Source organism: Cupressus sempervirens, chromosome 6 (assembly GCF_028749045.1).
Source record: "Cupressus sempervirens isolate cs-2001-9-10 chromosome 6, ASM2874904v1, whole genome shotgun sequence".
In the NCBI taxonomy this organism is placed as follows: Eukaryota; Viridiplantae; Streptophyta; class Pinopsida; order Cupressales; family Cupressaceae; genus Cupressus; species Cupressus sempervirens.
In genome coordinates, this window is record NC_143123.1 from 11,605,063 (window position 1) to 11,617,333 (window position 12,271).

A 12,271-nucleotide genomic window follows, 5' to 3' on the forward strand; every position below is an offset into this window, starting at 1 on the left:
ACATGACATAATCTTCTATGCCATAACCATTCATCATCAAATTTTGCAAATAGACAAGAAGCATCATCCATATCAAGGTAAAACAAATTACTCTTTGTTTGATCTCCTTTTCCTATTAGTTTACCATAAATGTCATAGATTTTTGCAGTTTTGTTTTCAAATTCCACTTTGCAACCTATATTGCCTAATTGTGAGACACTCAGTAAATTGTAGTTTAATCCTTCAACATAGTATGCATTGTCACATGAAATTTGGTTTATGAGCTTAATGGAACCTTTTTCTCTGATTTGACATGGAGCATCATTACCAAATCTAACCCCTTTTTCCATCATACTGAGTAAAGTTAACAAACTTACTGTTGTCTCCTATCATGTGATTGAGCATCCACTATCTATGATCTATCTGTCATTCTTGTTAATACATGTCACCAGTGCTATGGCTTCTTCTTCATCAGATTGGTCCTTCATGGCTACATAAACAACTTCATCATCATTGTCATCAGAATTTTCTTCAACAATATAACACTTCTTACCTTTTTCTTTGCAGTCTCTCTTGTCATCATCACTTTTGTTCTTGTATTTGTTGCCTTCCTTGGAATCCTTTTTCTGTGGACATCTTGTAGCAATATGACCTACTTCATTGCAATTGAAACAAATGATAGGCATCTTACCTTTGAATTTTCCTTTGCCCCTGTGAAATCTTCTAGCAAGTAATGCTTCCAATTGTTTCACATCTTCCTCATCAGTGCTGCTGTCACTAGATACATACTTCATTTTTCTTCCTTTCCTTGATTTCACCTATTCGGCATCTTTCAATGATAACTTGGCCTTAAAAGCAGATTCAACATTTTCAGGTTTGTAGTTGTCAAAGTTAGATAACTCAAATGCAGTGAGTCTACCTATTATACCTTCAAAGCTTAGGTTATTTCCTGGTATACATCTTAGCTCTTGTATTGATGATACTCTAATAGCATAGATAGGGAGCAAGGTTCTTAAGAACTTACTATTAACAGTATCTTCATCCAGTTGACCATTCAAGCATCTTATTGCACTTACCACTTCCTTTATTCTTGCACCATACCGAGCAGCATTCTCATTTTCTTCCATTTTCATGTCATCAAATTTTCCTCTGAGACTTTCTCTTTTTGCTCTTTGTACATTCTAATCTCCTCCATAGATGTCTGATAGGGATTTCCAAATTTTGAATGCAGTGTCACATCCTTTGATATCATCAAATTCAGCATAGCTGAGTGCAGAGGCAATTTCCAGCATTGTCTGGTTGTGTTCTTGTTTGTTTTTCATGTCTTCGGCAGTAGGAGCACCTGTTAGATCTACTTGTTTAGTAATAATTGAATTTTTGGCATAATCTCCTATGGATCTAAGATGTAGCTTCATCAAACTTTTCCATGCAAAAAAGTTGTCTTTGTTGAGCTTGGGAACTTCTCTTTTTGGCATTTTGATTTTTTCTGCTAGTAGTCCCTTTAAACTAAATCAGCAGTCTAGCTTTGATACCAATTGTTAGAATTCTTTAGAATAACTGAAAGGGGGGGTGAATCAGTTATTTAAGGTCCAAATGCCCTATTAATACCCTTTTCATATGTTCAAACTTAAATCAGTCATATAAGCAAATTACTGTAAATCAACATGCAAAGATAAAACATTCAAGATAAAAACATGACACAATGATTTACGTGGAAACCCAATTTGGGAAAAACCACCAGTAACATGCTACTTAATTCTCACTCTTCTAAAGTGATGCCCTATTAAAAGCCTACCTTGTTAAAGGCTTACAACACACTGTTAAATGTGACCTTGTTAGAGGATTTCACCAAACTATTAGGAATGGGCCTGGTTAAAGGTCTTTAGAACATCCACTTGGAATGTCACCCTGTTAAAGGATTTATCTAATGGCTGTTAAACCAACCTAAGTCCATAGGATTTATTTTACCATTACAATTTCTAGAAAGTAACTATAATGGTCTTTTGATCTAACATAACTTACAACATACTTTGCAGATTTTAGATCACTCTTTCTGTTCAATCCTTATGCTTGGCTTTAATCACTTCATCTCTGACTGCTTGTCTCCCTCTCAAGCTTTGTCTCTTTGAGTCTTTCTACTCATTCTCCCAATGCATTCATCCTTGTGGTCATCTATCTAAACAAAGTTCCTGTGTTATCTTCTCCTTAGCTCATTCTTCAGCATTTCATGCTTTTATGCTTTACCACGGCTCTCTCTCTCACTATCCCCTCTAGTCCACACTTTTTCTTTATTAATTTATGTCTTTATATACAAGTCTGATTTTCCTTTGCTGCTCAATTCTCCCTCTCCAATTTTAGGGTTTCAAAATGGATTAGGTAGGATACAATGTATCTACCCCATATCTTGTTTTATTCTTGAAACTTCGCTAGTTGTATCTTAAAAATGTTCTACATGGTGTTCTGTGCCACCAACTCATCATTCTTATCTTCCTTTTAATTCACAGATTTCTAGATAACAACTTTGTCGGCTTAAATCTGACGAATCTTTGATTTTCTAAATAATGCAGCAACTCGGCATTATTGAGTTACTGGTGCTCGACACCTATACCAGCTCGGTACTTGGTTCTGCTCGACGCATGAACTTGCTTAGCACTTGAACTTGCTCAACACTTAAACTTGCTCGACACTTGAACTTGCTCAGCACTTGAACTTGCTCGGCACTTGAACTTGGAATTTGCTCGGCTCTTACTAGCTTGCTTGGCACTTACTAGTGAACTTAATTTGAGCTTTACAAAAGACTTAGCTAAAACCTTAGATTTTTGATATGTTTTAGTGTGCTCATTCTTTGTATCTTTTAGTATGTCATCCAATACACTGTTTCATTAATGGCTTGACTGATCCTTGTACTTTATTACAACATCGTAACTTCAACCTTTCTCTAGGTGTTCTAGTTACATCTTATTGATTGCCTCCACCTTGACAATCAACTAATTGATAGTATTTGGATCACTAAAGCAATTGTCATCCCTGCAAGTAGCAAGTTTGACATCAATGACAAAACAATGATTGAGGACATTCTTTACCAGTTCCATATATTATTCCAACAATTGTTCTTATGATCATTTCAATCATTTCTAACATATGCCTCCTATCTAATCTCCAATTATTTGTTTAGGTGCATGATGCCTTCTGACATATCTAGCAAGTACAAGTTATTTCCTTCTACATTTTGAACTTGTTTCACTTGATTTACCATGTTCAATGACTCTGTGAACTTTTGATCATTTCTCAATTTCTATTGTCTAAGACTCAGCTCCCTCTATATGTGACTCAATTTCCTTTGTTTGTGACTTAGTTTGTACTAACTCTAGCTCGAGTTGCACTAACTGAAACTCAGTTTGCACTGTAGACTTGGATGACTTGGGTGGTATAGTTTGTTGTGGTCCGACCACATTTGCTTGAAATTTGGGTAAAATTTCAGGCTCATAGTAAATGAATTTTATGTAGTCTTCAGGTTCCTTGGTGCTTTTTTCTTCACTCTTTTTTGCAAACTTATCAATTTTCACATGTACACTTTCTATAACCTTGTGAGTAGAAAGATTCAAACATTTATATGCTTTTCTCTTATTGGAGTAGCCTAGGAATATGCCTTCATCACTTTTTACATCAAACTTTCCTTTCCTTGTCTCTTTCAAGATATAACATTTGCTTCCAAATACTTTGAAATAAAAGACATTATATTTATAGCCATACCATAATTCATAAGGCATTTGATTTGAACCTTTCTTTAGTTGAACTCAATTTAGGGTATGAACTGATGTGTTGATTACTTTTTTATAGTATTTGGTTGCAACATTTTTCTCTATCATCAGTGTTATTGCACAATCCATGATTGATCTATTTCTTCTTTTTTCTATGTCATTCTGCTAAGGTGTACCAAGTGTAGATACTGGTATTTTGATCCCTCTTTCATTGTAAAACTCATTGAATTCATTAGAGATGAATTCGCCTCCTTTGTCTAACCTTAGGCATTTTAGATTCTTTTTTGTTTCTTTTTGAACTCTAGCCAGATACCACTTAAATTTTTGAAAAGCTTTAGATTTTTCTTTCAGGAACTAGTTCCAAGACTTCTTCAGAATAGTAGCTCTTACTTTTGAAACTACTTTTTCCCATTTTTCCAATATGACATTATTTGCATATGGCCATATCAAGTTTCTTCATATTTGGAATACCTCTTACTCTTTTTCTCTTTATTATGGTAACTAGGTTACCAAAATTTACATGATACATTCTTTTATGCCATAGCCAACTTTCCTCTACTTCTGCCAAAAAGCATGAACTTTCAGTGGGATCTAAATAAAATAGATTACCTTTAGTCTGATTACCAATTCCAACTAGGTTTCCTTTGTCATCCAGCAACTTGGCTTTCCCATTCATGAACTCTACGCTGTATCCAATGTTGTTTAGTTGTGCCACACATAAAATATTGTCTTAGTCCTTCAACCTAGTAGACATTGTCACATTTGATTCCTTCAGTTAATGCAATGCATCCTTTTCCTTTCACATAGCATGGTTCATTATTTCCAAATCTAACACTTCCACCATCATAATGTTCCAAGTGTTCAAACTTAGTTTTATCACCAGTCATGTGATGAGAATAGGCACTATCTATTATCCATGTGTCATTTTTGCTAACATGAGAAATAAGTGCCATTTTTTCATTTTCCTCATAATCTGATTCATCCTTAATAGAAATATATATCATTTCATCTTCATCATCACTATTAGAATCTTTAGCAATGTAACAAGATTTCTTACCTTTTTCTTGTATTCTTTGTAGCTCTTTGAAACTTTCTTTCCTTTGAACTTATTGAATTTTCTATCATCTTTGTTTTCTTTTTTTGCACATCCTATAGCAATGTGACCAACCTCTTCACAAGACAAACAAATCAATGGTATTTTACCTTTATATTTACCTTTTCCTTTTGGTAACCTTCTTGCAAGCAAGGCTTTAATAGCTTCAAAGTCATCATTAGAATCATCATCTTCTTCACTATCAATCTGTTTTCCTTTTGAATTCCCTCCCTTTTTACCAAGGGTTAGTTTGGATTTGAATATTGATTATATGTTGTCAGTGTTAGGAAAATAGTTATCAAAATTATCTAACTCAAAAGTAGTCAATCTTCCAACTAGTGCATCCAAAGTTACATCATTTTTAGGATCACATCTCATCTCTTGAATAGTGAAAACTCTAATTACATAAATAGGAAGAAGAGTTCTTCATACCTTGCTGACTACTATTGTATCATCTATTTTTCCTCCTAGAGATTTGATTTTACTTACACTTTATTTGATTCTTTCACTATATTTTGCAATGTTTTCATCTTCTTTTATCTTCATGTGATCAAATTATCCTCTTAGACTTTCTACTTTGGCTCTTTTTACTTTATCATATCCTCCATATATCTTTTCTAGTGTGTTCCACATGTCATAGGCAGGGAAATCTTTGACTTCATCAAATTTAGAATACTTGAGAGAGGAAGCAAATCAATCATTATTGTGTTGTGATTCTTCATGTCCACCATATGATCCATAGTTAAAGGCTTTGGTTGTGCCACATACCAATTCAATAATAAGTGTAGACTTGTATCTCTAATGGTTCCTAGATGTAGGTTCATCAATTCCTTCCATGCTAAAAATTTATCTCGGTTAAGTGTATGAATCTCTCTTCTGTAAGACATCTTGATCTTTATCTTAGGTCTTTGAAACCTTTCTTGCAAGCACCAATAACTTTGATACCAATTGTTGGAAATGTAAGAGGAGTAACTGTGAGGGAAGGGGTGCATCAGTTACCACAATAAAATTCCAAGTCCCTTAGATTTCAATAAAAACTTCTCACTTATTAAACCAAATCCTTTCTCTACTCAGTTAGAACTCAACATACACTATAACTCGATTAACAAAGTAGTCTTAAGATATCAATTTGTATTAACCTTTAGTAACTTAGCTGCAGAAACATAATGCATTAAGAAAATAACATGAACATTTGAGACACCAAGATTTAATGTGGAAACCCAATTTGGAAAAACCACCAATGCAACTAGTTACAACTTTTCACTCTTTTAAAGTGAGCCCTATTAGGAGCCAACCTTGTTAAGGTTACAAAATACACAGTTAAGTGTGACCTTGTTAGAGAATTTGAATCTCCCTATTAGGAGTGACCTTGTTAGAGGTCTTCAGATACTTCAATCTAGAAATTCCACCTTAGTAGAGGATTTACAAAATGATTGTTAAGTCAACTCTATTAAGATATTTCTTCATTGCTACAATTATTAGACAATTACAATGATTGACCTGATTGATGAAGCAACTAACTTTGCAAATTTATATTTTTGTTCTAGTTTATCCTCTTGATCCTCCTTGATTAGAATATTCTTTGCATCTCCTTGGATGTGTTCTCTTTAATCAGCTATCCTTCTTATTTCACATCTTTCTCATTCCTTTTAATTTCTTTATTCAATCCACAGCTTGAAATTTCATATATATGAAATCCAATGTCAAGTCATTTTGAATACCCTTTCAAACAAACATTTAACATCCACTAGGTCAGCTTGTATTAACCATTTAATGAACAAAAGTAATCTACTATTAGTCAACTAACACTGAAATGAGTTACTTGGGTTAATAATGAATTCCTTTGGTAACTAAATAGACTCGGTCAATACTAACTTCCTTCATTGACCGACCTAACTCAATTTATACTTTCTTTGATGACCAACTAAACTCGGTTCCTATTGAATTCAACTTGGTTGATACTAGAGTCTTTTATAGTGCCAGACTAAGCTTGGTTAACATTAGTTGTGCTCAGTTAGAGTGTGATGTTTATGTAATATCAATAAAAATATCCAATTGAATAATCATTTTCAACACATTGTACATTGTACAATTGATATTATAATTTATTGTAAAATGCACAATGTTACAGTATAATTGTGATTAACTTCACTAATTATTACTTCTTTCTAAAGACTTTATTTTGAGGAAATTTTGAAAAAAAGATGAGTGTTGCCAAAATTGGCCCAAAATACATATCAATTCATTGATCTTTGATGATCCAATGTGTTGGAAATATAGAAGGAGCAACTGAGAGGGGGGGGGGGTCAATTACTTACCACTAAAATAAATCCTAGATCCCTTAAATGTCAAAAAAATTATTTACACTAAGAAAATTGATTATTGTTGATGCTCGGTAAACAAACATAAATTGTTGTAACTCGGTAAATGCAAAGTGAATTATTTTTAACAAATCTTAAAAAATTATCGGTAATTAACTTGCAAGCATGAGAGGAATAACATGAACACATGAGACACTAGGATTTAACATGGAAACCCAATTTGGAAAAAGCCACCAATATAACTAGTTACTATTTTTCACTCTTCTAAAGTGAGCCCTATTAGGAGCCAACCTTGTTAAAGGTTACAAAACACACTGTTAGGTGTGACCCTATTAGAGGATTTAATCACCCTGCTAGGAGTGGCCTTGCAAGAGGTCTTAAAACAATTCAATGAAATTTCCACCTTGCTAGAGGATTTACAATTGGTTTTTAAACCAACTTTGTTAAGAGATCTTAGATCACTGCTACAATGGTTAGAGAGTGACAATGAAATGACTTGATTGTGATGCAACTGAATTGCTAAATCCAAATCTTTTTTCTGCTTAAACTTGATCCTTCCTGATCAAATATTACTTTCCTACTCCACAAGGATACCTACTTATCCTTAAAGTTCACTCCATCTCTTTTCTTTTCAATTCAATCAGAACACTTGTACACACACTAGAAATCTCAACTTGACCTTTTATTTATACCTTCTAGATTGTCAATTCAGCCCAATTCAAATTACAATAACCAATATTCATCATCATAGTCAACTAGAATCAATACATAAATTAATTAATCTTCATATGCCAAAATAAGAAAAATCCTTCGTAAGTTGACCCTACTCGATAGAAACTAACTTTGGAACATTTTTCTATGTCAACCAACAGAAGCTTGATTAACACTATGAACTTGCAAAAATATTTTGGCAACCAAGTGAACTCAGTGAATACTTACTCTGTCTAACTTTCCCTTGATTAACTGAGTGAGCTTGGTTAACACTCTTTTCTGCCTAAATTCCTTTGATGCCTGAGTGAGCTCAGTAGGCACTATCATCTATTCAGAGTAAGCTTGTGAATGCTCAATAGATAAGGAAAACTATCTTCACTAACCAAGTGAGCTCAGTAAGCATTGTCTATCAATTGATATGACATTTGTGTAACATCAAAGACAACACACAATCAATCAATTGTATCCAACAATCTCCCTCTTTGGCATTCATGGCAACACATGTCATAGCATAATGAAATTTGAGAATAAGACTCCCTTTTGATAGAAAGTGTCTCCCTCTTTGATTTTACACAAGAACTTTTTTATGTTGTATTCTCCCTTTGTAAAGGAACTGCATAACTTCTTTTCAAACTTCTCCCACTACAAAATTTCAAAATGATAAAGATAATGATAGTAAACTTATCCCTCTTTGACAACACATGCCAAAGACAACACATGCCAAATTTGTATCAATGTACCTTGAGTACTAATTCATATGCAATATTCTCTTGATTATGTTGCATCAATTAATTGATCTTTAACTTGGTTCTTGTTGATGCATCACTAAACTTTATTTAGTGAGCTTCAGATAGGGGAATGAACCCTAGCTTACCTCTTAGATACAAGAATGTATCCTTAGATAATGGCTTGGTGAATATGTCTGTAATTTGTTCTTTTGTATGGACATATTCCAATTTGATTTCTTTGTCCTACACTAGTTGTCTAACAAAGTGATATTTTATAGCAATGTGCTTTGTTTTGGAATGCATCATTGGGTTCTTTGATATGTTAATTGTGTTGGTGTTATCACAATACATGACTATTGGCTCTTTGATTTCAACCTTCATTCCTTCCAGCAATTGTTTGAACCAAAAAATGTTAGAACAATTTACTGCTGCTGCTACATACTCTACTTCTATTGTGGATTAGGATGTGCAGTTTTGCTTCTTGCTTGTCCAAGATACTAGCCTTTTATCAAGAAAGAAAGCTTCATCACTAGTGCTTTTTCTATCATCAAGATTTCCTACCCAATCAACATTAGTAAATACCTTTAGGTCTAGGTTTCCTCCAAGTTTGTACCATAAACCATAGTCTTCAATACCTTTCAGATATCTCAAGATTCTATTGCCATCATGTGATTTTCTTTGGGTTTAGCTGAGAATCTTGCCACTATCCCAACTACTAAGGCAATATCAAGCCTTGTGAAAACTACATACTATAATTTTCCAATCATTGATCTATATAAGGTCTGATCTACTTCTTTCGAGTCATCATCTTTGGTAAGCTTGAGTCCAATACACATGGGGGTACCAACTGGTTTTAAATCTTCCATTCCAAACTTCTTGAGCATCTCTTTTATATACTTGGATTGAGTGATATAAATACCATTTTTCTCTATTGTATCTATAATCCAACAAAAAATTTTATTTCACCAAACATGGACATCTCATACTCTTTGTTCATTTATTCTAAAAATTCTTTGCATAGGTCATCATTTCCTATAAATAGAGTATCATCCAAAAATATCTCTACCAACACAATTTTTTTATTTGGTCCTTGATTGATGTCCAAATTATTGTTATCATTTGTTCTTTGAAAACCAATCTATATCAAGTAGTTATGTATTCTTTCATACCAGGCTCTATGAGCTTATTTGAGACCATACAGTGCTTTATGTAATTTATAGACCATGTCCCTTTTGTTAGGATCAACAAAACCTTATGGTTGTTCAATGTAGACTTCTTCATCAAGAATTCCATTCAGGAATGTAGATTTAACATCTATTTGATATAATTTAAATCCTCTGTGAGCTGCATATGCAAGTAGGGTCCCAACACCTTCTAATCTTGCAACAGGGGAAAAAGTCTCACCATAATATATTCCTTCTTCTTGAGAATAGCCTTTACACACTAATCTATCTTTGTTTCTTGATACTTGTCCATCTTCATTCAACTTATTTCTGAATACCCATTTTGCTCCAATCACATTTTTATCTTTTGGCTAGGAACAATAGTCTAAGTTTTGTTCTTTTCTATCTATTTTATTTCTTCATTCATTTCCTTAGTCCAACTTTCATTTTCTAGAGCATCCTTAGTACTTCTAGGTTCAAAATCAACAAGTAAACATGTATCTTTTAATTTTCTTCTTGTCAGAGTACCTTCTGATTTATCTCCAATAATCTAATCAAGTGCATGATGTCTTCTAATATACTTGGCTAATATAGGTTCTTTTCCTTTTGAATGAATTGCATTTTCTTCATTTTGAATTTCAGCTTCAGGCTCGGGTCATTAAGACTTGGTAGGTATTGACTCAGTAGCTTCAAAATGTGACTTAGGTCCTCGTGACTCAGTTTGTACTTCTTACAACTCGATAACTATGGAAAACTTAGGAGGTGAAGTCTCCTTATTATTAGATATGCTTGGCAATGTGTCATGTTCAAAGTAAACAAATCTTTTGTAATCTTCTAGTTCCTTTTGCTTTCTTCTTCAGTCTTTTCTACAAACTCATCAATTCTCACATGTGCACTTTCTATGGTTTTATGAGTAGAAAAATTCAAAAACTTATATGCCTTACTTCTATAGGAATATCTTAAGAATATACATTCATCACCTTTCACATCAAATTTTTCTTTTCTAGACTCTTTCAAGGTATAACATTTACTGCCAAATACTTTCAGGTAACTTACATTGGGTTTGTAGCCATACCATAATTCATAGGGAGTTTTATCTGAGTCCTTCAACTATACTCAATTCAAAGTATGAACTACAGTGTTGATGGCTTCCTTCTAGTATTTGATAGAAACATTCTTTTCCATCATTAGAGTCCTTGCACAATTCATGATGGATCTGTTTCTTCTTTTAGCTATTCCATTCTACTTAGGAGTGTCAGGGGCTGATACTTGCCTTTTGATTCCTCTTTCAATGCATAAATTATTGAATTCATTGGAGATAAATTCACCACCTCGTCTGATCTTAAGCATTTCAATCTTTTTCCTATTTATTTTTCCACTCTTGCTAGATACCATTTGAATTTCTCAAATGCTTCTGACTTTTCTCTAAGATACATAATAGTCATCATTCTCGAGTAGTCATCAACAAAAAGAATTAAAAAAATTTCTCCACTATAACTTTCTATTCCAATAGGTCCACATAAGTTAGTATGCACAATTTCCAAAACATCTTTAGACTGATAGTTTTTTCTCTTAAAACTAGTCTTTCCCATTTTGCCAATCTGATAATTTTTTTATAAGCCAACATCTAGTTTCTTCAAACTGGGGATACCTCTTACTTTTCTAAATTTACTTATCTTGACCATATTATCAAAGTTTACATGACATAGTCTTCTATGTCATAACTAACTTTCTTCCATTTGAGCAATAATACATGAGCAATCACCAAGATCAAGATAAAATAGGTTACATCTTGTTTGTTTGCCTGATCCAATCAGATTTCCTTTGTCATCTAGTAGTCTTAATTTTCCATGTATGAATTCTAACTTGAATCCAATGTTGATTAGTTGTGCCACACTTAGTAGGTTATGTTTCAGTCCTTCAACCCAATAGGCATTGTCACATACAAGTTCATTGGTTAATAAGATGCGACCTTTCCTTTTTATGCAACAAGGTTCATTGTTTCCAAACCTTACACTACTTGCATCATAGTGTTCAAAGTGTTCAAATTTTGATTTGTCTCTAGTCATATGATGTGAACATCCACTATCTATGATCCATGTATCATTTTTACTAACATGAGAGATCAGTGTCGTCTTTTCTTCTCCATCATCAAATTCATCTTTTACAATAATGTACACTATTTCATCTTCACTGTTATCAGAATCTTTAGCCATAAAACAAGTTTTCTTAACTTTGTCTTTGAAAGATTTGTGACTTTTGGATTCTTTCTTGCCTTTGTACTTGTGGCTCTTCTTCTCATCCTTTTTTTCTCTATTTGGACACCTGGCAGCAATATAACCAATTTCTTCACATGAAAAATAGATTAAAGGAAATCTACCTTTGTACTTTCCTCTACCTCTAGAATATTTCTTTGCAAGTAAAGTTTCAACAACTTCAAGATCACTATCAGAGCTTTCCTCTATTTCCTCTTTACTTTTTCACTGATTGTCCTTTTTTTTCTTGCCTTTTTCTT